The following is a 24158-nucleotide window of genomic DNA, read 5'->3' on the forward strand; positions in this document are numbered from 1 at the left end:
GTTCGGCCAAACAGTAGTTTACGACCACATATGGGGTGTTTTTGCAAACTACAGAATCAGGGCAACCCATTTTGAGTGTTGTTTGGCAGTTAACCCTTGTTTTACTCCTGGAAAAAATTGATTATATTGGAAAATTTTCCAAAAAATAGAAATTTCAAAATTGTTTCTCCATCTGCCATTAACTCTTGTGGAACACCTAAAGGGTTAACAAAGTTTGTAAACCCAGTTTTGAATACCTTGAGGGGTGTACTTTCTTAGATGGAGTCACTTTTTTGAAATTTCTATTCTAGGGGTGCAACAGGGGGCTTCAAATGGGACATGGTATAAACAAAACCAGTCCTGCAAAATCTGCCTTCCAAAACCCATATGGTGTTCCCCTCCTTCTATGTGCTACCGTTCGGCCAAACAGTAGTTTACGACCACATATGGGGTGTTTCTGCAAACTACAGATTCAGGGCAACCCATTTTGAGTGTTGTTTGGCAGTTAACCCTTGTTTTACTCCTGGAAAAAATTGATTATATTGGAAAATTTTCCAAAAAATAGAAATTTCAAAATTGTTTCTCCATCTGCCATTAACTCTTGTGGAACACCTAAAGGGTTAACAAAGTTTGTAAACCCAGTTTTGAATACCTTGAGGGGTGTACTTTCTTAGATGGAGTCACTTTTTTGAAATTTCTATTCTAGGGGTGCAACAGGGGGCTTCAAATGGGACATGGTATAAACAAAACCAGTCCTGCAAAATCTGCCTTCCAAAACCCATATGGTGTTCCCCTCCTTCTATGTGCTACCGTTCGGCCAAACAGTAGTTTACGACCACATATGGGGTGTTTCTGCAAACTACAGAATCAGGGCAACCCATTTTGAGTGTTGTTTGGCAGTTAACCCTTGTTTTACTCCTGGAAAAAATTGATTATATTGGAAAATTTTCCAAAAAATAGAAATTTCAAAATTGTTTCTCCATCTGCCATTAACTCTTGTGGAACACCTAAAGGGTTAACAAAGTTTGTAAACCCAGTTTTGAATACCTTGAGGGGTGTACTTTCTTAGATGGAGTCACTTTTTTGAAATTTCTATTCTAGGGGTGCAACAGGGGGCTTCAAATGGGACATGGTATAAACAAAACCAGTCCTGCAAAATCTGCCTTCCAAAACCCATATGGTGTTCCCCTCCTTCTATGTGCTACCGTTCGGCCAAACAGTAGTTTACGACCACATATGGGGTGTTTCTGCAAACTACAGAATCAGGGCAACCCATTTTGAGTGTTGTTTGGCAGTTAACCCTTGTTTTACTCCTGGAAAAAATTGATTATATTGGAAAATTTTCCAAAAAATAGAAATTTCAAAATTGTTTCTCCATCTGCCATCAACTCTTGTGGAAGACCTAAAGGGTTAATAAAGTTTGAAAAAACAGTTTTGAATACCTTGAGGGGTGTAGTTTCTAGAATGGGGTCATTTTTGGGAGGTTTCTATTATCTAAGCCTCACAATATGACTGCAAACCTGAACTGGTCCATAAAAAGTGGGATTTTGAAGATTTCTCAAAAATTTCAAATTTTGCTTCTAAACTTCTAAGCATTGTAACATCCCCAAAAAATAAAATATCATTCCCAAAACAATTCAAACATGAAGTAGACATATGGGGAATGTAAAGTCATCACAATTTTTGGGGGTATTACTATGTATTACAGAAGTAGAGAAACTGAAACTTTGAAATTTGCTAATTTTTCAAAATTTTTGGTAAAAAATGTATTTTTTTATGCAAAAAAATTAACTTTTTTGACCCAATTTTAGCAGTGTCATGAAGTACAATATGTGACGAAAAAACAATCTCAGAACGGCCTGGGTAAGTCGAAGCGTTTTAAAGTTATGAGCACTTAAAGTGACACTGGTCAGATTTGCAAAAAATGGCCTGGTCCTTAAGGTGAAAATGAGCCTGGTCCTTAAGGGGTTAAGTCTCCCCTCCCTAACACCTGAAGGAGCCTCTCACCTAACGAGCCCAATCTCATCTAATGAGATTGAACAAATTATTAACAGCTTCCCTCCGGGAAAGAGCCCAGGCCCAGATGGGCTGCCCCTGGCCTATTATAAAAAGTTTAAGGACGTGCTTATTCCCAAATACACTGAGGTATGCAATGCGCTTCTCCAAGGAGAAAATTTGACGAGACAATCACAGGAATCCTTTGTTACTTTGATACATAAAGAGGGTAAAGACCCTGAACAGTGCGGTAGCTATAGGCCTATCTCTTTACTAAACCTTGACCTTAAAATATGGGCAAAAATACTGGCCACCCGCCTCAGTGGGTTTCTCCCGGATTTGATAGGTCCTGAACAGGCGGGGTTTGTGAGGGGGAGAGAGGGTAGAGATAACTCTCATAAGGTTTTCCATGCCATGCATATAGCCCGGATGAAAAAGCTGCCACTAATATTGCTAGGAATAGATGCCGAAAAGGCATTTGATAGGGTTAATTGGAGTTTCATGAGAGAGGCCCTCGGTAGGTTTGCCTTCCCCGAGATTTTTATTAATGCTGTCTTTACTCTATATGAACAACCAAATGCCAGGCTGAGAGTTAATGGCACGCTCTCACCAACATTCGATATTACAGATGGGACCAGGCAGGGCTGCCCTCTCTCCCCCTCACTGTACATTCTAGTAGCTGAAACGCTGTTACAGGCAATCAGACAGGACCCGAACATTATGGGAGTAGGGTTTGGCGAGAGAGAGATTAAATGCACAGCATTTGCAGATGATCTCCTATTCCTTGTAACGAACCCCAAAGTGGGACTGAATAGTCTAGAAAGGACTCTAGTGGAATATGGTGAGCTTTCAGGCTTTAAGGTGAACACTTCAAAGTCAGAGATCCTCAATATAACGCTACAGGAAGACATAGCCCTACAACTTAAAAAAGCATCCCCCTTCTGCTGGACAAAGGGACCTATAAAATACCTAGGAATCAAAATCCCACAGAATCTAGATGATCTGTACAAATATAACTTCTTGCCACTAAAAGAGGAGATCAGGCAGATGCTTCAAAAATATAATATACCTTTCTTGTCATGGATGGGAAGGAAGAATGTTTTGAAGGCCTATGTAATGCCTAAGATTTTGTATACCATGCAGATGGTACCCATCCATATCCCTAGGCGACTTATTTTAGACCTGAAGTAGATGTTTTCCAGCTTTCTTTGGGCAGGGAGGAAGTCTCGCATATCACACAAGGTGCTGGTGAGGAGCAGAGAAAGGGGTGGCCTCGGACTACCAGATGTTGAAGCATATTATACAGCGATTCAGCTTAATAGATGGTTAGAGTTATCGGACCCAAAAAGACAAAAAGAGGTTAAGGAGTTATGCGAATATAGTGTGGGAGACTCCTTCCAAAAATACCTCTGGCTTCCGGATAAAAAATCGGACGCAATAGATAGCATAGACCCTCTATTCAAAGGGGTATATGAGACATGGTGCTCTCGAAAGAGCTCTCTAGCCCCTGTACCTTCACCAATGATGCCAGTCAATCTTCTACCGGATCTTTTAAAACTACCAATAAAAATGTTCCCAGAAGTGTGGAACTCTTTAAGGCAGATCAAAATGGGCGACTTTATGAGAGATAGAGAACACTATTCAAAGGAATTGATCATGGACTCAATAAAAAGGTCTCCAATCTTCTTTCTAATAGACTCACATGTTAAAGCTGTGTGTGGGAGAGCGACTAGGAAATATAAGCTTCAGAGGTCTCTGACAGAATTCGAGTCATTGCTCGAAACAACTCAGATAAAACAAAGAGGAGTGTCTGCAGTCTATTCGGTCCTGGGAGGTCGGGGTGGGATCGAAAAACCGCCGTACTTATTGGCATGGGAGAAAGAACTAGACATGGAGCTTTCAGAGCAAGAAACTAAACAAATACTAGCAACGTCACACGGTTTTACACAATGTGTACGTATGCAAGAGAATCATTACAAATTGCTTGTACGGTGGTATAGAACGCCTGAGTTCTTGTTTGAGAGAGGTCTTTCTGAGTCCCGGAGGTGCTGGAGATGTGAAGGAGAGGTGGGATCTTTATCTCATATCTGGTGGTCATGCCCCCAGATTAGAAAATATTGGGAAGAAGTAAATAAGGCAATTAAAAAAATTGCGCTACCTGATTTCGAGATAACTGTGGAGATGGTAGTTCTCTCGAAAGCTTCCTCACTTTACACCCCTTCAAAGAAAAACCTAATAACTCATTTATTAGCAATAGCTAAATCTCTCATACCACTACATTGGTTAGACACAAACCCTCCCTCAATTCAAGAATGGAAAGCCAAGGTGGATCAAATTTATAATTTCGAGGAGATGACTAGCTGGATAACTAGGAGTCATGATAGGTTCCTCAAGACATGGAAACTTTGGGATCTGGTGAAAGCTGATGGATAAGGAGTTTGGGAAAATAGGATCTTGAGATTGCTTGCATAGTATCTGGTACTCGAGATGCCCTAAGCAATCTGATCCCCATGACGTGTGGCTATCTTTTGGAAATTCTATGTGAGTAAGAGTGCCCCAATCTTTCCCCCTCCCCCCTCCCTCGCCCATACCTTCCCCTCTTACCCCCTTTTCCCTCTCCACGTATTTGTTTTCTTTTTGTTTGTTTGTTGTGTTATTGTGGCAAGGTGAGCCACAAGTACTAGTGGTGAAATCAGTATGGTAATCCAGAGGAAGCTGATTAGGCTTTAGTCGCTATAAGATCAAAGAGATTAGGGTGTATCCTGGTCTTCGCTTTACCACCTAGACCTCTGAATATGGATATTCTCTCTGTTAAACACATGTACTGTAATGTCTTTGCATGACTAGTAAGAAGTCCACTTGCAATTGTCTTTGTATTGATATATACTTTTTGAAAATAAAGAATATATAAAAAAAAAGTTCTCTCTCTCTTGAAGAGCACATATTTTCCTGATATAGATAATATCATTAACACCACTACAGTTAATGTATGAAGTGTGACGCAGTGAGGGGTTGTGTCTGGCAAGGCAGTTATTTTCCTCGCAACATGTGCAGCTGTGCTGGCTTCCAGCCAGGTGAGGTCAAATACCAGACAGTCCGGGTTTTGGCAGTACCTGGCTGTCCTTAAATAGACAGCTGGATTTAGCAGAGAGGTCTCTGTTTTTGGGATCTGAGGCTTTGTGCCGTGCTGGAGGGCTGAGCGCCACTTTCCTGGGAAACAGGCCCCCTAAAGCCTGCTGTGGACTACTGGAGGCAGAATTGCCAGCAAGGTGACTTATGTTATATGAACTTTCGATTGTGTGTGAATTAACACCAAGACTGCAAAGTTACGGGCTGTTTTGTGCAATTGCCTAAAGTGCAAATAAACACTGACATTTTGAGTTAAGAACTTGCATTTTGCCTTTGTACTGTGCCCGCTTATCTACCAGAGCAAAACCCCATAGAAGACACTAATAATTTTCTGTTACAGGACATGATAATTTTCAATAGTGAAACTTTCCTTTTTTTCACCTATGCAGCCAGCTTTGGCGTTGTACTGTAAAAGATTACTTGATTGGTGGAACATATTTTTATTACTGCATTATTCCCAAATGTCCTGTTGTAACAAGAGTTCCAAGTCAATGAGCAAAGCTGTCCTTTTGCAGTATGATGGAGAGCTGTATAAACAAATACAAACATCTTATAACTTTCCTGGGAAACAGGCCTCCTAAAGCCTGCTGTGGACTACTGGATAAAATTGTTGATGAGCCGGGTATCTCAGGAGTTCTGATGAAACCGAGGGGGCGCCACATAAACCCCAGTACTATTAATAAAATTGTGCAGTTATGGTGGAATACACTATTATTATCTTGGTAAAAGGTAGCACTTACTTCACCGGGAGGAGGGCATAGGATAAAGCTCAAGACACCTATACCTCAACCTCCCCTGCCGAGGTCGCTTCAAATGATGTAGTAGTAACTTCCTGGTCCCCAAAAGGATGACACCGGGGCTCTAATATATACAGGAAGTCTTTTATTAATCCAGCTCGACGTGTTTCGGGAGTAAATTTCGGGAAACAATGGACAGGAAATTACCCCATTTTTTGGCCTTTGTTCCCCTCCCCTAAGGAGGATGACCATATCATGTGTTTGTATTCCCCTATATAAGTTTTTTTTTTTTTTGTTATATGTACATGCTCTTGAAAAAGGGATTTACTCCCAAAACGCGTCAAGCTTGACTAATAAAAGACTTCCTCTATATATTGGAGCCCCGGTGTCATCCTAAGGGCACTAAGTGTTTTTTGTTATGGCACACAGTACGGGGTCATTGATCACATAAGGGCTCTCTGGGGACATTGACTCTACTGGGGGCACTAAGAGAAGGTTTTTTTTTTTGTACTGCCACACATTACAAGGGGGCTTTATTACAACTTGGGGACTATGGGAGCATTATTACTTCTAGGACACAAGTACTGTTGGGGCACTGTAGCAGCACTATTACTACTAAGTGCACTCTGCCACATAATTATTACTATTGCTGGGATTTTGGGGAGCTCTATTACTGTGGGGGCACCCTGGCATAGTATCAGCTTAGCACAGTTATTTTTGGGGGACATTATGGTTACACTATTAGTGTCAGGGGCACTATTTGCTGGGTGCAGTTATTTTTTAGGGCATTGTGTTCCAATAATTATTGAAGGGGGCGCTATCTGTGTGTAACTAGTATTTTCAGGGGGTCTATCTGTTTCTACAGTATAGTTTTGGGGGGCACAGCATCTCAGTATTGGGGGTGCATAATGGGATGTTGAGAAGGTGGGAGGAAAAGTAGGAAATGTAGATGTCTGTCTGTCAAACTCTGCAGAGATGAGTACCGAAGTCCGCCATAGGGCATCAACACATCTGAGTCATTCTAGACTACACCACTCGGTAAGCGGAGTTTGTGACATACCTCGGCCAAACTCATAGCTAAGGAGTTATTGGAGATTTTTTCCCGAGTAGGACTACATAAAAAGGTTCTGACCAACCAAGGGACCCCTTTTATGTCCAAGGTGATGAGGGAACTCTGTAAGTCGCTGCACATAAAACTGCGGACGTCCGTTTACCATCTGCAAACGGATGGTCTGGTAGAACGGTTTGACCAAACATTAAAAAAATATGTTGAAAATGTAGTGTCTAAAGATATGAAGGACTGGGACCTCCTTCTGCCCTATCTCATGTTTATAGTGCGAGAGGTACCCCAGGGTACTCACCCTTCGAACTGCTATATGGCAGAAACCCTCGCAGTCTCTTGGACGTGGCCAAAGAAGCATGGGAACAACAACCCACTCCACATAAAAGTGTCATTGAGTACGGTACCCCGATGCAAGATCGGACAGAGACAGTGTTGCCTCTTATTAGGGAGCATATGGAGGCAGCTCAGCGAGCCCAGAGTCGGGTATATAATTGGCAGGCTCGGGTCAGGATCTTTAACCCGGGTGATTGGGTTTTGGTTCTGGTGCCGTCCGTGGACAGTAAGTTCCTAGCTAGGTGGCAGGGCACCTACAAGGTACTCGAGAAAATTGGAGATGTAAATTACAAGGTACACCAGCCAGGGCGGCGAAAGCTGGAGCAGGTTTGTCATGGGAATTTACTCAAACCATGGAAAAATATGGAAACCTGTACAGAAGACAGCCCGCAGCCAGGTTTTCTAGCAGAAGAGGTATGGGCCCCTCTGTCTGATGCAAGAGAGGCAGCTGCCACATTGAAAATTGCTGACAGCCTCTCCTCTAAACAGACTAAGGAGGCCATGGAGTTCATTATTCGAAACACGGATGTGTTTTCAGACCTCCCTGGACGCACTTTCATAATCCAGCATGACATTCTCACTGAGCCTCAGGCAAAAGTCTGATTAAAACCATACCGGGTATGCAAGGCTTGGTGACAAGCTATATCGGAGGAGGTGCAGCTAATGTTGCAGCTAGACGTCATTGAGGAGTCAAATAGTAAGTGGACCAGTCTTATAGTATTGATACCCAAGCTGGATGGGTGTCACGAGGGTGTCAAGAGCCACATCTGACTCCGTTATACCCGGGGTCAGGAAGTCGCAGTGGGTGGCTGCGCGCTCTATGTCTAAAGATAGTGCTGTTTCTTAATGGTAGCTTTCTGGGTTTGCCTTGCATTCCTTTTTGGCTCAATCAGGGATCCGTAGCTTCTTCTCCTCAGCTGTTTCTTGTCCAGCAATCCCAACCTCCTTATATTCCCCTCTCCCACTTCTCACTGTATCAATATAAGGTCTTACCGTTTCGTCTGCATGGCGCCCTTTTTAGCGACTAATGGACATTGTGCTTCGTCCACATCGTTGGTACGCTTCTGTTTACCTGGACGATATTGTCGTCCACAGTACCAACTGGGAAAGTCACCTACCTAAAGTGCAGGCTGTGTCACCTACCTAAAGTGCAAGCTGTAGTGGACTCCCTTCAGAAAGCTGGCCTAACCGCTAACCCAAAGAAATTTGTGATAGGGTTAGAAAAGACTAAATACCTGGAGTATGTCATTGGGGCTGGAGTCATTAAACCCCAAGGGAACAAAATAGAGGTGATATGGAATTGGCCCCGATCTGTCACCACTAGGCAAATAAATGAATTCCTGGGAATGGTGGGCTATTTCATGAGGTTTGTTCCCCACTTTGCTACTCCAGCCGCACACTTGACAGGGCTCTTGAAGGGACAACAATCAGTGATAGTTCGCTGGGATGATCGGGCAGAAGAAGCTTTTGCTGTTTTGAAGTCTGCCCTGTGTGGGTCACCGGTTTTGGTGACGCTTGACTTCAAGAGTGAGTTCGTATTACAAAAGGATGCCTCCGAAGTAGGCCTCTTTACTGTACTGTCTCAGGAAGTCAATGGGGAGGAGCATCTTGTTATCTTCCTAAGCCACAAGATGACCCCCAGCTGAAACCAGATACAGTAAAATGAGTGCCTGGCTATCAAGTGGGCACTTACTTGAGTCTCTCCGATACTATTTGTTGGGGATAAAGTTCCGCCTGGTGACCAACCATGCCCCTCTCAAGTGGATGAGCCAGGCCTAAGACATGAATGCCCAGGTCACCAGATGTTTTTTGTCTCTGCAGAACTTTAAGTTCTCGGTAGAACACAGAGCAGGCCAGTTACAGGGAAACGCGGATGCCCTGTCCCGGGTATTTGGCGTGTGTCCACCCCCTATGGGTTTAACAAAGGGGGGGGGGGGTTTGTGACACAGTGAGGGGTTGTGTCTGGCAAGGCAGGTATTTTCCTCCCAGCATGTGCAGCTGGGCTGGTTTCCAGACAGGTGAGATCAAGTACTGGATCGGAGTTTAAGTGCCGGTCCGGGATTGGCAGCACCTTAAATAGGCAGCTGGATGTCCCATAGCCTCCAGGTTGTGGGGTCACATTAGCGATCTGCTCTCTTCCCTGTTGGGACGCACCCTCCCCCCTACACCCTCTGTCTTTCTTTTTGGTGACAAGCCATCACAATTGCCAAGCGCTAAATTTAAATTGACCCAGTATATTTTGCTTGCTGCTAGGATATATATTGCTTCCCAGTGGCGTTCCCTATCACTGAATTACCAGGCGGTGCTTGATAGGATCAACAAGATTTGCCAATTTGAGCGGCTGTCAGCTATCCGTTCAGATACAGTTACCTTATTTGAGGGAGTCTGGGAGCCCTGGTCGTCCCTCCCCCATTCTGCTAATCTTTCTCTCTACCCAGAACTTTGATAGGATTCAGTATGTTTTATACGCAACTGAGGGATAGATGGGATTGTGGGTCTTCTCTTCTCTGTACGCCACCTGAGGTTAAGCCCAATGAATACATCACTGCAGGATTGCTACCCCTGACTTTATGTTATTCTTTTCTTATTACTTTTGTGCATTTTGTTTCTGTCTTTATGTCTCTTATTTTAATTGTTTGGACCATTTGACTGGACAATTTGTCCTTTATTTTGTGCACAATGTGCTCCATACTTTATTATTGTGTAAAACTTCAATAAATACATTTGAAACATAAATAGGCAGCTGGGCTCAGCAGAGAGGTCTCTGTTTTTGGGATCTGAGGCTTTGTGCAGTGCTGGAGGGCTTAGAGCCGCTTTCCTGGGAAACTGGCCCCCTAAAGCCTGCTGTGGACTACTGGAGGCAGAACTGCCAACCAGGTGACTTATGTTATATGAACTTTCCAATGTGTGTCAATTAACACCAAGACTGCAAAGTTACTTGCTGTTTTGTGCAATTGCCTAAAGTGTAAATAAACACTGATGTTTTGAGTTAAGAACTTGTATTTTGCCTGTGTACTGTGCCCGCTTACCCTTTCTACCAGAGCGAAACCCCATAGAAGACACAAATAATTTTCTGTTACAGGACATGATAATGGAGTTTTTCAAAAGTGAAACTTTCCTTTGTTTTCACCTATGCAGCCAGCTTTGGCGTTGTACTGTAAAAGATTACTTGAATGGTGGAACATATTTTTATTACTGCATTATTCCCAAATGTCCTGTTGTAACAAGAGTTCCAAGTCAATGAGCAAAGCTGTCCTTGTGCAGTATGATGGAGAGCTGTATAAGCAAATACAAACATCTCATAACAGGCAGCCGTTATTCACTCGGTGACCTTTTCAGGTAAACATTCGTATTCTGTTACACTGTCTGGAAACCTCTTGAAACTACAAGTCAAGTCTATTGTAGAGAATGTTGTATAGAAAGAAAAGTCTTGAGTTCCCCAGTAGAACAATTGCTTCCTACATGATAAATATCGCTGCCATGAGCCCAGTGGTGTTCTGCATTTGTAATAGGTTCAATGCAGCTATGTGAGCAATTATTGTGAGACAGGTTTTCATCTGTGTGCCATTTGTGCCAAAAGCCATCTGTGCCAATATTTCATTTTGTTGGCAAAATCTCATGCAAAGCATTTAAATTGAACATTGATTTTTCAAATGTTAATGCAATTCTCCCTTATTGCAAGTTAAGTATCTATAATGCATCTATTATCTAACTATCTAGCTATCCATCCATCCAATATATCCTATATATCTATTTATCTATTTATATGTCTATTTATTTATCTATCTATCTAACTATCTAAACAAAAGAGTTACAGAAGTACTCTTGAAAATTCAGTAGTAAGTACAAGCAATCAGTACCTTGGTCCAGGATATAATCTTCAATTTGCAAACAGGCCCCTGTTTTGTTTCAGGAGGGGGAAGGGGGAGCAATTTCTTGTAATGGTAGTGAAAAGGTTAGTTATTTTCTAGCAGCTTAATATGCTTTTGTTAATTAGTCGTTTCCCAGAATTTCTTGGAACACTAGATGGGGAGACCTCACATCCAACAGAGAATAGTCTAATCTAATTAAATTGATGCGTTCCTCAATAAAGGAATGCTGTAGCATTGATTTAGAGTATTATTTGCTAACATTTAGATGTTTCTTTCCAATTCTTATACACAAATACTGTACATCTATTGAACATTTGTTAGGGAGTTGATTAATAGATTTTGAGGTTTTAAACCTTACTGTATGTTATATGTTCTCAATCATGCATCATGCATGAATGACTGAATGGATATATAACCATATTACATTTCACAAGGCATTAAAACACAACAAGAAACAATTGGCTTAGATTTACTAATGTGTCTGCACCAAAATTCTGCCTTAAAAGTGGAGCAAATTGGCACATCTTGGGTTTCAACACAATTTTCGACAAGCTATGGAGCTTACCTGCGAGGCACTGAACTTTACAGGAAAGCGGGAAGGGCCTCTTATGTGCTAGGCTGCACCATAATTATGGCACAGAAATGTGTCTCAAACCAAACCAAGCAATAGTTGGTATAAACTCAGAGAAAAGTGTCTATCCCTGGATCACATTTATCATCCAGCCTGAGCCACTGTGAAAACTCTGATGCCCATCTTGACATCCAGTCTAAGCTTAACCATTACTAGGATTAATACATCTGGGCTGTATTCAGAGACAAAGTAATTGGATTGTCTTGTCACTTGGATACATATCGTCAGTAGCAGGCATTGTTTTCACTCATTCTGCCAAAAACTCTCCACTGATCCTACCATACAAATGCATGCACGGTCAAGGTCGCATATGTAGTGATTGGAAGAGAGAGGAAGCTGTGACAGCGGTTTATCTCAATGCTAATAAAAGGATCAGGCAATTGAATCCAATCCGCCTGATCTTTATCAGGAGTCAAAAGGACAGCAAACATATTAGACAGTCGGCTGAACAGTTTGGCTTATACGCATCTAAGGCTACTTTCACGCTGTCGTTTCTGTGTCCGCTTGTGAGATCCGTTTCAGGGCTCTCACAAGCGGCTCAAAACGGATCAGTTTAGCCCCAATGCATTCTGAATGGATAAGGATCCGTTCAAAATGCATCAGTTTGCCTCCGTTCAGCCTCGATTCCGCTCTGGAGGCGGACACCAAAACGCAGCTTGCAGCATATAGAATGTCCGCCTGATGATGCGGAGCCAAACGGATCCGTCCTGACTTGCAATGTTAGTCAAAGGGGACGGATCCGTTTTCACTGACACAATATGGTGCAATTGAAAACGGATCCGCCGCCCATTGACTTTCAGTGTAAATTTTTATTTTTTATTTTTTTGTTCATGGTAATGCAAACGGATCCATTCTGAACAGATACAAGCGTTTGCATTATCGTTGCGGATCCGTTTGTGCAGATACAAGACGGATCCGCACCTAACGCACCCAGTGAAAGTAGCCTAATGTGTATGGCCGGCTGAGCCCCAGGACCATGTAGAAATGTAGAAAAGAAGTCATCATGCATTTAAATTCCACTCTGTAAAGTATGCACTGTAAAGTGACAAGTCCTATCATGGAATCTAAATTACAAACATACTAGTGCCCTCATAAAGTAAAAAACAATGTTATGGTTCATACACATGACCGCTGTTTTTGTCCACATCCAATCAGGGATGTGTCAGACCCATTCACTTCAATCTCACCGCGTGCTGTCCGCATCTGTATGCCCGTTCCACAGCACCCACAAAAAATAGAACATGTCCAAATTTTGTCTATATTATGGACAAGGAAGAGGCAGTTCCATAGCGGGATGGAAGTTCCGTTCTGCAAAATGCGGAACAAACACAGCTGGTATCCATGTTTTGCTTATCCGCAATTTGTGGACTGCAAAAACGGCAATGACCGTGTGGCTGTGCATGATCCCTTCAGATTACCTGCATGTTGATAAATGTGAAGGAATGTGGATACCCATACACTGAAAGACTTTGCTTTTTTTCTGCCCTTTGCAATAGAATACAGTAGGATAGAAGTCAACATGAAAAAGATGTGGACAGTATAATGGTATAAAATGTAAAAGACGTTTAATGCAACAAGAGTAACTAAACCTTTATATAAACTTTTACTATGTTGTCCCTAATGCCCTAATAAAACTATCTCTAATATACTTTATTAACCAATTTTCGATTTTTACAACATTTTTCTATACCTAAGTCCTCATGTACATGGCCGTTGTTTTAGTCCGAATCTGTGTGCTGTCTGCATCCGTTGCTCCGTTCCGTGGCCCCGCAAAAAAAAAAATTAACTTGTCCTATACTTGTCCGCGCCTTGCACATAAGAATAGGCAGTTATATTAAAGGCTTTCTGTGCCGCTCCTCAAATTGCGGAACGCACACTGACGCTATCCGTGTTTTGCGGATCTGCGATTTGCGGACCACAAAACACACAACGGTCGTGTGCATGTAGCCTAAAGCGCACCATTCCCTGTGCCCTTTAAACTCTGTTCTCTGTACACCGCCGACAGCTCAGTGGTGTAAAGAGTACGAAGAACACATTTTATCAATGGGGCTGTAGCAGCGCTGTGAGTAGGGACAGGACCGCATACTGCTGCTTATGCCCGTGCTCCCTGGATGATTAGTAACTCTTGGCATAGCACATGAGTACCCTGTACCCATGTACTATGCCAGGATTAGCTAAGCTAAGAATCCTGCATGTCAGCTCTTAGCTTAGTGGAGCAGGCAGAAACTAATACAGGGTACCCATGTACTATGCCAAGAGTTAGTAATCATATTCTAGGGAGCACGGGCAGGAGCAGCAATATGCGCTCCTACCTGTACTCACATCACTGCATTCCTAAATTTCACACTCCGTACTCCGTACACAGCTGAACTGTGTACAGAGAACAGAGTTTTAAGAGCACAGTGAAAACTGCGCTTTAGACATCGAAAAAATGTAGTATAAATAGAAAGTTGATTAATAAAGTATATTAGAATTTTTTTTATTAGGGCATTAGGGACATCTTATTAAAAGTTTATATAAAGGTTTAGATAATCTTTAATATATTTCAAAATAGTTTTATATCTGTTCTAGTAGTAAATTTAGCCATTTTCCTAATGCTATAATTTTGTAAGAGAGATGCATGTAAGTTGCTATATTTCTATACTGTATATCGGTATAATATTCCAGATATATTATCCTGCAGGAAGTTTATTTCACACGTATAGATATCCAGCATGATTATATAGTCCAGTAGGTTTATTGCTAGCATAATGTGTATAACAACTCAGTTATTCATTATTAGTGTATAAATATTCATTTGCATTACACAGCAAGGAATGTTTATTGGCAATGTATAGATTGCTGAAGTTCTATTCATGGTGATTGCCAACATAGAGGTACTCAGCAAAATTGTATAAAGCCACAAGGTACTTATATGTAGTGAATATACTCATTATCCAGCATGGCATGAATATTTGAAGTGGATACTAAGTTGCATTATCATGCTCATCAGGTTTCATAATGCAATTTACAATATACCTATACATGTTTGCATAATAATCATATCGGACACACTTTATTTGCAACTGCAGACTTCAGTACTGTATCTTGTTTTCATAAATTCCTATTTCTCCTGTCTCTTTCATGGAATTATATTAATAGATAGATAGAAACACAATAGTGAATTTATAATTACATGTTCAAATTCAATAAATTCAACTGATTTACCTCTGGGTGTCTAATTATTCTACTTATGTAATGGCCAGGATATGGGTAGTTAATGTTCTACATTTGTTCGTTATGCGAATTGCAGCGTGCGCAGGGTACTATCCCAGGGCCCTTCCAAGGTGTTATAACGCACGTCCCAGTATAGGAATGCCAGCGTTGTGTAATGGCCTATAATTAGAGTTGAGCGGACACCTGGATGTTCGGGTTCGAGAAGTTCGGCCGAACTTCCCGGAAATGTTCGGGTTCGGGATCCGAACCCGATCCGAACTTTGTCCCGAACCCCATTGAAGTCAATGGGGACCCAAACTTTTCGGCACTAAAAAGGCTGTAAAACAGCCCAGGAAAGAGCTAGAAGGCTGCAAAAGACAGCAACATGTAGGTAAATCCCCGCAAACAAATGTGGATAGGGAAATGAATAAAAATAAAAATAAAATAAGTGAGAGGCAAATGCGTTTGCCGTATTTGTGGGAGGGGAAGCTGGTTACCTTATATAAACTCCCCTCCCCCTGACAGCGTTCTCGGCGGCGAATGCTTACAGCAGTGTTCCTCAGCTGACGGCACTTCCGGTTGCACGAGCAGGCTGGGTCCGCGTTCATTGCAGGAAACAAGCGGCAAGACGGTGGTAGGATCGGGGCCAGGGTATGGGAGGGTTGATGCCGGATGCTACCGGCATGAGTCGGTTGGGGGTGAGAAGGCACGCAGGCAAGCCCGATCCTACTGGGGTCTGTCGTCGGCACCAGCGCGTGGTGAGGGGGCGTGTCAGGGGATGGGGCATTGTATCGTCAACCTCGTACCAAGGCGTGCAGTCCATCAGTAATACGACTTCAGTAGTTGCGTGTCACGGAGGCTTCCACAACTGTGGGTTGCCATCTATAAGGTACAAACACGCTTGTAGGTACACGTTCTGTATGGCATAATCAATGTAAGAGTGCCCTACGTGGTGGTTAGTCTCTGCTGGTGATATCATGTTCCTTCCAGGGTCACAGCAACCAAGTTGGGAACACACCCAGTAATTATTTCTGAAGTATCGAAATCGGATGGCAATGACACATTAAACTTGTAATTATGAATATTAACCACGGCATGCTGCAATTCCTGCCTGTTAAATTTATTGTTTAAACAGGGCCTTTTCTTGAGAGTCCTTGGAGGTTAGTAGGGAGAATTAGGTTCCGGGGCAGATGCTGAAAAAAAAAAAAAAAAAAAGGGGGGGGGGGAGTGTTTTAGAGTATTACAAGGAGGGCATATTAGGCAGGGGAGGGGAAAATACGTAAAAAAAAAAAAAAAAAAGAGGGGGGGAAGAGAGGGAGGGGGGAATGGGGTATAGGTATACAGGGGGGTTGTCCAGTTGTTCAGGTAGGGTCATGGTTACGCTGTAAGCATAGGTCTATAACATGATGCATTTTTAGGTGCAGAGACTGGCGGTTGGGGAGAGTTTACGGTTGTCAATCCAGGGCTGGAAGCTGTATAGCAGGTGAAAAAAAAAAAAAAAGGGGGGGGGGGGAGTACAGTAAAAAGGGGGTCAGTGGGTATATTAAATAGAGTATACATTTTTATTTCAGCATACGGGCACGTACAGCATAAAGATCTGAGCATCCGTGTAGTTCATTTCAAGCAAAAGTCTGTCACGTCTACAGACTCAATGTAAGTCCTGTCACGTTTTTCAGGCAAACATACGTGCTGCCACGTCTGCAGTTTATTAAGACCTGTCACGTCTTCAGGCAATTCACGTGCTGCCACGTCTGCAGCTTATTAAGACCTGTCACGTCTTCAGGCAATTCACGTGCTGCCACGTCTGCAGCTTATTAAGACCTGTCACGTCTTCAGGCAATTCACGTGCTGCCACGTCTGCAGCTTATTAAGACCTGTCACGTCTTCAGGCAATGGGTTCGGTCTGATACGTTTTTCGGACACAAGTCCTGACACGACTTCAGGCACCACGCATGGGGACCTCACATATTACACGGTGGCGTCATTTAAGTTGAGGGTATTACTGGTACTGTCACGTGTGCGGTGCATGGGTTAAGCATGGAGTGGGGTTTAGAGCACCAGCGGCAGTATAACTATGTAATCCTGTCTATAGGGGAGTGGTCTGCTTCATTAGGGTCCTTTTCATGGTTTCACCCATCAGGTTGGCGGTGGGCTAATGGTGACGGTTCATTTAGTGAGGCTACAAGTTCAAGCATAAAATTTGTTTTGTGTTTCTTTTCTTTACCGTTCCAGTGCAAGATGTCTAACATTTCAGAAATTGGTGACACTCCTAGTGGTCATGGCAGTATTGATCAGCAGTCCGAGAGTGGAGGACCTTCCTACAGGGCATGGACCGTGCCCAAATTGATGGCAGAACTAACAAGAAGAGGGGTTCCGTTTTCCACCTCAGCCAGGAAAGCTGAACTGTATAGACTTTTACAAGCTGAGTCCGCAGGGCCAAGTCAGGAAGTGGTCTCTATGAACACAATTCAGACATCCCTGACACAATTGCATACCTTGATCAATTCAATGGCAACATCATTGTCCGACGTGCAAGTTAGATTAGAGTCTGTCGAGAATAAGGTCATCTCAGGTTCTTCGGCAGGGGCCAGCGGCCCGGCCACGCAGGGAATACAACAGGAACCGCAAGCAGCTCCTATTAGTCTTCCTGATGTCACTCCCTCACATTTCGTCCCAAGCAATATTCGGCAGGACATTCTAGAGGGTAAGGATGTAAACTTGGCTACACTCCTTATCGCCACTCATGAAACGCCGGATAACAAAACGATTGCTTGCGGGGAAGTGTCAGTGATTTTGAAATCAAAAGATGTTAGGCTCAATAGGAAGCTTTCCGTTGCTGAATTTGTATTAGCCTTCAGTTTATGGCGAGATGTTGTTTGTTCAGTCAGTCCACAGAGAAGGGAGGAACTGGATTTGTATCTATATAAGGTGGTGGAACTTGGGTATAAGTATGGAGGTACGGCGTTTTATGAGTACCACAGATCTTTCTCGGCTAAAGCAGCAGCTGCACTATCCCAATTTAATCAAAAGATTGACTGGTCTAAAATGGATACTGAATTATTCTGCCGACACTTTGCAGGCTTGAAAGCACCGGCTTGTTCGTTATGTAACTCTTATTCCCATACGACGGCGTGGTGTACCAGTAGCAATGGGTTGGCAGAATTCCAACAGGTGAAGAATTTTCAGTTCCCCTCTACCAGCAGAATGGCTTCGGGTTCGGATAAACTAGGTCGACCGATCAAGTTCCTGGGCAGATCACAACTGTGTAATAACTTTAATTTTGCAAATTGTAATTATAGTCAATGCAGGTTGCTACACTTGTGCTCCATTTGCTTCAGGGCTCACCCAAAGATGCACAGAAAGATGTCAAGACCACATGACTAGGCGTGGTGAATATAGATCTGCTCAGGCTGTTGCTGGCAGATCACCCACAGGCAGGTTGGGTACAATTCGTCCTGGAGGGCTTAGCGAACGGGTTTCATACGGGTTTCATGGCACTGCCACAGGTCCCTTATGAGTAGCAATCTACAGTCGGCAGATAGGAATCCATCAGTTGTGTCAGGTTTAATCCAGCAGGAACTTGATAAGGGTTATCTGATTGGGCCACTGAGTCAGTCACCATTTGATTGCTGGTGCGTCAATCCGGTGGGGGTTGCGACCGGTAAGTTCAATCCTAATAAAAAAAGGCTGATTTATGATTTGTCAGCGCCTCATTCATCACCCATTCCCAGTCTAAATGTGTTAATACCATCAGAAGAATTTACCATGAAATATTCCTCAATAGACGAAGCTATTCAGGTAATATTATCCTTAGGCCATAATACGTGGCTATCAAAAGCAGACATTACTGATGCCTTTAAGTTACTCCCCCTACAACCACAGCTTTGGCGGTGGCATGGCATTAAGTGGCAAGACGCATATTATTTTTCCAATAGACTCACGTTTGGTTCAAAATCTAGCCCCTGGTTGTTTGACCAATTTGCGAAGGCCCTACACTGGGTCTTGACAGACAAATTCCGGGTCAATCACGTCATACACTACCTGGACGATTTCTTGCTAATTGAGCCATCATGGCAGGTTCCGCAGGATTTACAGATTCTACAGTCAGTTTTCAAGGATCTCAACGTCCCCGTTGCAGCCAGCAAAGTGGAAGGGCCGAGCACCAGAATTACCTTTTTAGGTATTCAATTGGATACACAGAAAATGGAGGCTAGTTTGCCAGCGGATAAACTAGTCAGAATCAAGGAGACGGTATCAAACGTCTCTCGGGCAACAGCTATTTCCAAAACAGAGTTACAGTCTCTCCTGGGGACTTTGAATTTTGCCATTCGGATAATCCCACAGGGGAGATCCTTTATATCTAGATTGTTGAGGTTACTCTCTTCGGCACCGGAGCAGGACAGTCCGATTCATTTAGACCAGCAGGCCAGGGCTGACTTAAGTATGTGGGACAAATTCCTGGCTCAGTGGAATGGGGTCTCATTGTTTTCTCCAGCAGCATCCAATCAGTCGCCAGTGGTATACTCTGATGCGGCTGCCACTACAGGGTTTGCGGCCATCTGGGGTCCTCACTGGTTGGCAGATGGTTGGCCTCCAGAGATTGCTAGTTCCTCTGCCAGCATGCGGTCCTCTTTTGGAGATCTATCCTATAGTGGCAGCAGCACAGGTCTGGGGAGCGCAATGGACCAATAAGACGGTCTTGTTGTTGACAGATAGCGCAGTAGTGGTGGAGATTCTAGCGAAAGGTAGATCGGCTGCGTTAGAAATCATGTCTTTTGTGCGGAAACTGGTATGGTTATCCTTACTACATCAGTTTAAGTTTGTTTGCTCACATATTAGTGGTCGTGAGAATGCGGCAGCCGATGCGTTGTCCCGGTTTTTTTTCCCTCTTTTCTTCCAGGTTTCCCCAGAGGCAGATCCAGTTCCGTCAGTTACACCTCAATACGCAGACCTGAGGATGGATTAGGGCACCATCTCGAAACAGCACGTAGGCTTATGCGCCAATCGTTATCCAAAAATACGATTAAACTCTACAACACGGCATGGGCATGGTTCACGAAGTTCAGTGAATCGTACCCGGCGGAGGGTATGGGGCATATCTCCTATATAATGGCATTCATCGGGTTTTGCCACTCTCAGCTGAAATTGGCTTTCAGTACAATTAAAATATATCTGGCAGGGATTCAGCATTTTTTCCATTTACTCCGCCCTGAGGAACCGTCTCTCTTTTCAGCGCACCCCATTAGGGCAGTTCTGAGAGGTATCCAGAAAGAAGCAGTCAAAACTCAGGTCACCCGGCAACCTCTATCAGGCATGACATTCAAGTTATTGTCTGATTCTCTAGATAGAAGACCCTTCGGGTATGATATCAGTCTTGCTATCAAAACTGCATTATACGTGGGTTTCTTTGGGTTCCTTATGCCGGGGGAATTCACGTGTAGTGCGACCTCCTCCACGTATTTAAGGAAAAAGCACTTGAGTCGGGACGGTGATACTTATGTACTGAAGTTACCTCACTCCAAAACAGCTTTACCAGGGGAAGTAATAGAGATCAGATATTTCCCTACGAACAATAGGTGGTGTCCTGTTAAGACCATTCAGCAATGGTTGACGTTTATCTCAGACAGTCCAGAGGATGCAGCATTGTTCACAATAGCCCGCAAACCCCTCAGTTTATCGGTGTTCATCAAATATATACGCATGTTGCTGGTCAATACCGGCATTAACCCTCGGTCTATTACTGGTCACTCATTTAGAATGGGCGCAGCTTCCGCGGCATCTAGCAATGGGGTACCGGTTCATGTAATTAAAAGGCTAGGTAGATGGAAGTCTTCATGTTATGGTCGTTATATCCCAAATATGCATAGTGAGCTGTCCATGGCTTTTGACAAACTGTTAATGTAACTCAATAAATCTACTGTGTATCGATTAGTTTGGGTTCCTCTTTTTGGCCCTCTTTAGGTTTCTCTTCCTACAGCAGTTACGGCACAATTCTACTGCTTTAGAGATAGATAGGTAGGTTCATCAGGTTCTCGATACGTTTCTGATAGCTGAGCCGAGCACAAGTGAGAGGCAAATGCGTTTGCCGTATTTGTGGGAGGGGAAGCTGGTTACCTTATATAAACTCTTCTCCCCCTGACAGCGTTCTCGGCGGCGAATGCTTACCCACCCTCCCTCCCACTTTTTTGGAGGGGCAGTATAAGAGAGGCCCTCTTTAGGTTTCTCTTCCTACAGCAGTTACGGCACAATTCTACTGCTTTAGAGATAGATAGGTAGGGTCATCAGGTTCTCGATACGTTTCTGATAGCTGAGCCGAGCACAAATAAAAATTAACCAATATCAATTGGAGAGAGGTCCCATAGCAGAGAATCAGGCTTCACGTCAGCCACCATTGTAACAGTCCATTGTCATATATTTAGGCCCAGCACCCAGGCAGAGGAGAGAGGTCCCGTAACAGAGAATCCGGCTTCATGTCAGCAGAGAATCAGTTTGCATGTCATAGCAGAGAATCAGGCTTCACGTCAGCCACCACTGCAACAGTCCATTGTCATATATTTAGGCCCAGCACCCAGGCAGAGGAGAGGAGAGAGGTCCCGTAACAGAGAATCTGGCTTCATGTCAGCAGAGAATCAGTCTGCATGTCATAGCAGAGAATTAGGCTTCACGTCAGCCACCACTGCAACAGTCCATTGGCATATATTTAGGCCCAGGTACCCAGCCAGAGGAGAGAGGTCCCGTAACAGAGAATCTGGCTTCATGTCAGCAGAGAATCAGTCTGCATGTCATAGAAGAGAATCAGGCTTCACGTCAGCCACCACTGCAACAGTCCATTGGCATATATTTAGGCCCAGGCACCCAAGCAGAGGAGAGAGGTCCCGTAACAAAGAATCTGCCTTCATGTCAGCAGAGAATCAGTCTGCATGTCATAGCAGAGAATCAGGCTTCACGTCACCCAACATTGGAACAGTCCATTGGCATATATTTAGGCCCAGGCACCCAAGCAGAGGAGAGAGGTCCCGTAACAGACAATCTGGCTTCATGTCAGCAGAGAATCAGTCTTCATATCATAGCAGAGAATCAGGCTTCACGTCAGCCACCACTGTGACAGTCCATTGTCATATATTTAGGCCCAGCACCCAGGCAGAGGAGAGAGGTCCCGTAACAGAGAATCTGGCTTCATGTCAGCAGAGAATCAGACTGCATGTCATAGCAGAGAATCAGGCTTCAAGTCACCCACCACTGTAACAGTCCATTGTCATATATTTAGGCCCAGGCACCCAGCCAGAGGAGAGAGGTCCCGTAACAGAGAATCTGGCTTCATGTCAGCAGAGAATCAGTCTGCATGTCATAGAAGAGAATCAGGCTTCACGTCAGCCACCACTGCAACAGTCCATTGGCATATATTTAGGCCCAGGCACCCAGCCAGAGGAGAGGGGTCCCGTAACAGAGAATCTGGCTTCATGTCAGCAGAGAATCAGTCTGCATGTCATAGCAGTGAATCAGGCTTCACATCAGCCACCACTGCAACAGTCCATTGGCATATATTTAGGCCCAGGTACCCAGCCAGAGGAGAGAGGTCCCGTAACAGAGAATCTGGCTTCATGTCAGCAGAGAATCAGTCTGCATGTCATAGCAGAGAATCAGGCTTCACGTCAGCCACCACTGCAACAGTCCATTGGCATATATTTAGGCCCAGGCACCCAGGCAGAGGAGAGAGGTCCCGCAACAGAGAATCTGGCTTCATGTCAGCAGAGAATCAGTCTGCATGTCATAGAAGAGAATCAGGCTTCACGTCAGCCACCACTGCAACAGTCCATTGGCATATATTTAGGCCCAGGCACCCAGGCAGAGGAGAGAGGTCCCGTAACAGAGAATCTGCCTTCATGTCAGCAGAGAATCAGTGTGCATGTCATAGCAGAGAATCAGGCTTCACGTCAGCCACCATTGTAACAGTCCATTGTCATATATTTAAACCCAGCACCCAGGCAGAGGAGAGAGGTCCCGTAACAGAGAATCTGGCTTCATGTCAGCAGAGAATCAGTCTGCATGTCATAGAAGAGAATCAGGCTTCACGTCAGCCTCCACTGCAACAGTCCATTGGCATATATTTAGGCCCAGGCACCCAAGCAGAGGAGAGAGGTCCCGTAACAGAGAATCTGGCTTCATGTCAGCAGAGAATCAGTCTGCATGTCATAGCAGAGAATCAGGCTTCACGTCAGCCACCATTGTAACAGTCCATTGTCATATATTTAGGCCCAGCACCCAGGCAGAGGAGAGAGGTCCCGTAACAGAGAATCTGGCTTCATGTCAGTAGAGAATCAGTCTGCATGTCATAGAAGAGAATCAGGCTTCACGTCAGCCACCACTGCAACAGTCCATTGGCATATATTTAGGCCCAGGCACCCAAGCAGAGGAGAGAGGTCCCATAACAGAGAATCTGGCTTCATGTCAGCAGAGAATCAGTCTGCATGTCATAGCAGAGAATCAGGCTTCACGTCAGCCACCACTGTAACAGTCCATTTTCATATATTTAGGCCCAGCACCCAGGCAGAGGAGAGAGGTCCCGTAACAGAGAATCTGGCTTCATGTCAGCAGAGAATCAGTCTGCATGTCATAGAAGAGAATCAGGCTTCACGTCAGCCACCAATGCAACAGTCCATTGGCATATATTTAGGCCCAGGCACCCAGCCAAAGGAGAGGGGTCTAGTAACAGAGAATCTGGATTCATGTCAGCAGAGAATCAGTCTGCATGTCATAGCAGAGAATCAGGCTTCACATCAGCCACCACTGCAACAGTCCATTGGCATATATTTAGGCCCAGGTACCCAGCCAGAGGAGAGAGGTCCCGTAACAGAGAATCTGGCTTCGTGTCAGCAGAGAATCAGTCTGCATGTCATAGCAGAGAATCAGGCTTCACATCAGCCACCACTGCAACAGTCCATTGGCATATATTTAGGCCCAGGTATTTAGGCCCTGCCTTGACATGCAGACTGATTCTCTGCTGACATGAAGCCAGATTCTCTGTTACGGGACCTCTCTCCTCTGCCTGGGTGCCTGGGCCTAAATATATGCCAATGGACTGTTGCAGTGGTGGCTGACGTGAAGCCTAATTCTCTGCTATGACATGCAGACTGATTCTCTGCTGACATGAAGCCAGATTCTCTGTTACGGGACCTCTCTCCTCTGCCTGGGTGCTGGGCCTAAATATATGACAATGGACTGTT

Source organism: Bufo gargarizans, chromosome 8 (genome assembly GCF_014858855.1).
Source record: "Bufo gargarizans isolate SCDJY-AF-19 chromosome 8, ASM1485885v1, whole genome shotgun sequence".
NCBI classification, from domain to species: domain Eukaryota; kingdom Metazoa; phylum Chordata; class Amphibia; order Anura; family Bufonidae; genus Bufo; species Bufo gargarizans.